Source organism: Anopheles aquasalis, chromosome 3 (assembly GCF_943734665.1).
Source record: "Anopheles aquasalis chromosome 3, idAnoAquaMG_Q_19, whole genome shotgun sequence".
Lineage (NCBI taxonomy): Eukaryota > Metazoa > Arthropoda > Insecta > Diptera > Culicidae > Anopheles > Anopheles aquasalis.
The window spans coordinates 26969080-26974095 of record NC_064878.1 but is presented as its reverse complement, the minus strand read 5'-3'; positions in this window follow the sequence as shown (position 1 = coordinate 26974095).

The following is a 5016-nucleotide window of genomic DNA, read 5'->3' as shown; positions in this document are numbered from 1 at the left end:
TCGATCAATTTCAATCAACGAAGCCAACGAAACTATATTTACTTGGCCGTATGCTGACTCCCGGTTGCTTCCTCTACCTCTCCTCACTTGTGCGACATGCTCGGATGGGCCAAAGTTTGATGTAAGCTTCCTTCCAGCGCGTAGTGTTGTCGGGCGCTACCTCGACGATCATTCGCTCGATCAAACGTACCGCCTGTTGGCGCTCCGGAAGTGGAAGAAGCAGACGCAGAACACAGAAACTACTTACGAGTGAAACATCAATACTAATGCCGTGCATCAATTGCCAAGGAAGAGAGGGAAGGTCCCGTATTCCTCCTCGAACCAGTAGCAGCAGCAGCAGCAGCAAAAAGCGACCCTGATCGGTCTCGTCGATAGCCCGCAACTTTATCCATCGTTCCATCCGTCCAGCCAGGGTAAGGTGGAAAACTTACCTTCTCTTTCCCCCCGGTGTGAAAAGGAGAAAAAAGGGGAACAAAAGTTGCACTCCCAGGGGGCCTGGGAATTGGAAGGAAACAAAGTTGCGACCAACCGTTTAGCTAAACGGGTGCAACCGTAAATTGTGTTCCGCTTCCGGGAACGGCAATTCGAAACGGAATGCATCGGCAAACGGACCGGGAGACGATTGCTTATTGGCTGCTGATGCTTCCATATCAGGTGCACTTTTGTGTCGACGAAAACATTACTCCCGCCCTTCGGTCGGTGGAACTACAGATCGCATAGACAACACGCAATGAAGTGTCCAATAACTTCACCGGAGATAGAGAGACGTAACGGGAACCATTATTGGCTCCGGTGGCTGCGGTCCGGATGTAATTTTCACCGTTCCGAGGCGGGTGAACAAAAAAGGATTGAAGCTACCACGTGACGAGCAAACATTGCGACGGCCCACGTTGTCGACAACGTCCGGTCTGATCTGACAGCGAAATTAATAGAACTCGCTATACTTAGCAGCTGATCGTTTGTCACCAGGAAGTACTCCCTACAGTACAGTGCGCTCCCCCCCGTGTGTCCCAGTCCGTTTGGATGGTTGGATAAAAAGCATCCTTCTTCTTTTCCTGCCTTGCCATTTCTTCATCCACTTCCCTTCCAGTTCCTACTCGTCGCGATCTTCTATACTGATGATGGTAATTTTTCTCCATCGTATCAAATCGCATCGGCAGCACCTTCCGCAGTGGAGGAAGCTCGAACGAGCAGCAGCGTGAGATGCGAGATCCAAAAAGCTCAAGGGAAGCAATGAAGACATACGAAACTGTGTCTCTGTCTTATTGCTCATCGTGTACCGCGTGCACCCGACCTTCTAGAACCCTCTCGGAATCCCCGGTCTTTGCCGGTCCGGATAGCGGGAACGAAGGTCCTAGAAGGTCCGGGAACACATGCCAGGAACACAAGTGTTCCGTTGGAGAAAATTTAATAATTGTAATTAAACCCCGTTTGGGACCACACTCTCTCTCTCTCTTTCCATTTCTCTCCCAGCCCTTTGGAGCAGCACAAGGTCCCAGGCACAATCTCCAACCGAGGCCGATTACAAACAGCTGCTGGCGAGTTGGAGTCGCGTCGGAACAGATTGCGCAACTATACTGCTGCTGCTGCTGCTGCGTACGTGGGAACTGCGACGAGTACCTCTGCCATTTCTCGGTACAAACGAACAAACGAAGTTCTCTGCTCGAGCACACAACCAGCACATTACACAGCACACGTACGATATTGGCCGGAGCCAATTGTTTCTCGGCGTGGGGATTCTTTGTGTGTCGCGCGCGGGCGTCAGGACATCGAACATTCGGAGCGAATGGTGGTTGTCTTTCAGCCAGGTTCCGGACTTCCCAGAAAATCCCAGAAATCGTTTCTCTGGTCGCACACCCATACACGCGCACACGTGTTTCGTGAAACAATTTGGAAAATTCCTCGCAACAGAGGCAGTGTTTGGGTATTCTGTGTATTTGAAACATCTTAACATTCATCATTTACGATGTGTTTTACCGGGGACCGGGGTTGCCCTTTCGCGTGGCATAGCCTCGCCAGTCAGCTAGCATAATGGTGCTTCGTGGTTTTTCTGTTTAAATTTTTTCCATTTTTTCATCTTCACGAGATTTCAAGACGCTCGAAGGGAGTTAGCGGACGGAAAGGGGGGGGGGGGGGGGGGGTCGAAATGTGATTTTGGAAAACTTTCGCTAAATTATGTATGCGCCGCCTCCGCGATGCTGCAGCAGCAGCAGCATCAATGGCGAAAGTTTCCTAGCCGTCGTCGTCGTCATTGGCTGGCCGGTCGGGCGTGCAGCTTTTATGACTTGGGCACTCGGCACCAGCACCGGCCGCCACCGCCGCCACCGCCGCCAGTACCAAAAGTTATGGGCACTGGGCCCCTGGTTGGTCTCGGTGCCCATTTATGGCGCTAATGGCCGAACGCTATTTTTGAGCTTTCGCTCACGCTCACTCCTGCTGCTCTGCTGTTCGTTGGCCACCGGTGAATTATGATTATTGCCCGTGGAACCATCAGCAATCGTCTATCATAGGTTTTTTGGTCCAGGCTTCCATCTTCCGGGGCATCTTCCCAGCACCTTCTCAGCTACCGGCCAGCCAGTAGGGAGCGGAAACAATTTTTCGCTCAAACAAACACCGTTACGGGGCTCCTTCGATGGTTTTTGGGGGAAAAACTTTTAAATTTTTCCCAAAAATCGTTCTCCCCCTGAAAACATAGTTTCGCAACAAAACGCTCGTTCGCTCGCTCGACGCGACAAGGGCGCGTAATCAGTTTATCGGTTTAGCGGTGAGCGAGGTTTAATCAGCTGAAAACCCGGGCCACACGGTTTAGCCGGTTCAGGCAACGACTCCCAGGGAATAGAAGTGAGCGAGGGAAGAAGATTGACAAACTTACGGTTACAAGAAGTTACCTTCCACTGGCACCAGGACCAAAAGTACCTCCAATTATGATTGTATGCTCCACATGATGTCTCGATTCGGGGCCGGCGACGACAAACGCCACCAGGTGGCCCGCTGATGCCTTTTATTCTCTTTTCGATCTCGCGGCGCACTGTTGGTGCGTCCTATTTGCCCGTTGCCGAGAAAAGGAAGCACGTACCACAGGTCGCGGGGATCGTGTGCAATCACCATTCACGTGTGTCGATTTTGCCGGCGGCCCTGCAGGGTCGACACCGAACTCCATTTGCTCCATTGGCGAGGGCCACCGAGCGAGCGAGCGAGCGAACGAGAGAGAGATAGAAAGGATATCCCCACGCGAGTGATAAGTTTAAATTAAACTTTGTCTCGGAGTCTCGGAGTGTGTTGCGCCCGGGACCAGCTCTGCTACAATGCTGCTTCGTTCGTTTGTTTGTTTCTTCTTTGTCGTTATCTCCTACGCTCGACAAGCGCGCCACGAGGACACACACGAGGCAACAGGACAATATGTGCGGTGCTGCTTCACTTTAATTCTCATCCTTTCGCTTCGTTTGCTTCCACTTTGCCCATTTCGCTGTTAACCTTTCTCGTGCTGGTTATACGAAAAAAAAAAAAATCCGCACACACGCCAAGCGAGAGGACAACATGAACATGAGCGACCGCTCGGTGTGGTGGAGGAGTTGAGTTCGTTGAATGTAATTATTGAAATGCGAATATGTGTGTTCGCATGGCCAACCGATCCCCTTCTCTCTCTCTCTCTCTGAAGCCAACGCCAAGTCCAATACACGGTCGACAGTGGTGCGATCCTCATCCTCTCGTTAGTGCGTCGCGCCACAGCACACATACAAACCGAGAGGGAAGGAAGTCAATGGTTGAGTCCTAGTCGTAGCCACAAGCTGAAGCTCGATCCCCTGGAGGTCGTCTGCAGTCGTCTGTTGCTTGGAAGGATCCTCCGAACGAACCGAACGCAAGAACCACAACGCACAACCAGTTGACATTTCGCCATCGCTTTGACGTCACGCGGCCATAGATGACAGACGGTCACTGGGTGCTGGATGCGGAGTGGGGGAGCTAGCGCCAGCGTTGGAACTCCAAATTTAATTTCAAGACAAACAGCAACAGCAACAGCACACCACAGGCAGCATCGGTGAGCACTGCCAGCAGTTCCAGGGAAATCCAGGCAGGCGGGCATACCAAAATGTGTAGCGGCCACGCTAATGGCGCCTCCAAACGCGAACCCATGGATGCCGTGCCTGATCTCGATTTGCCTCGATGGTGCACATGCTGTTGTCCCCGCGCAATGGGCCGCTTTTGTTCATTTCGAGACAGGAAACCCTTGGATCCTTGACGGACGACTGGGACTGGGACGTATCGAGACTGATTGATGGATAGTGGCGGGGTGCCTTTTTTGGGGCGGATTTCAATCGGGTGTTGTTCAGCGATTGTTTCCGAGTGTAATTGGCTTTGGGAACGCGCAAATCGTAAGGAAAGAGATTTTCCTTTTTGGGGTGTTACCACCTTATGGATTTTCTTTCAGCATTTGATGAACCGCATTTGAATGGGCAAATCATATGGTGGGCTCATAAGGGCTTTTATGTGGTATCAGTAAATTATAAGAAATGCATTGCATTTTTGAAACAATAGAAAGGAGTTTTGGGAAAAAATATGTTTTTGTCGGATCCTTTGCATCGAACTTTTTCTTTTTGCTTTCGTGGAAATGGAGATTTTTTATTTTATCTTTGATGATATTATAAACATGCGCATAGAAAATGACCATAAATCTGTAACATGCGAATGCTAAGCAAAAATCAAAATCTTTATTTGCTGAACTGTTTTTCACAAACTATAAAAAATATGTAAAAATATGTATTATTTAACTTGGTAATGACGCAATATCTGACCGATTATGCCAATATTACTCATAGAATCTGAACATCACTTAAAGAATAATGCGTATTGATTGAATTGAGTGCCAGGCGTAATAAAAGATGGAATAGTATTACTCATTTCCGGACCATCAAAGTTTGTTCCAAACGCATCAATAATTATCACTAATGACTATAACCAGATCTTGTTTCGTTAACAATCTTTGTGCTGAATACTTTTCTTATCACCAAAGATTTT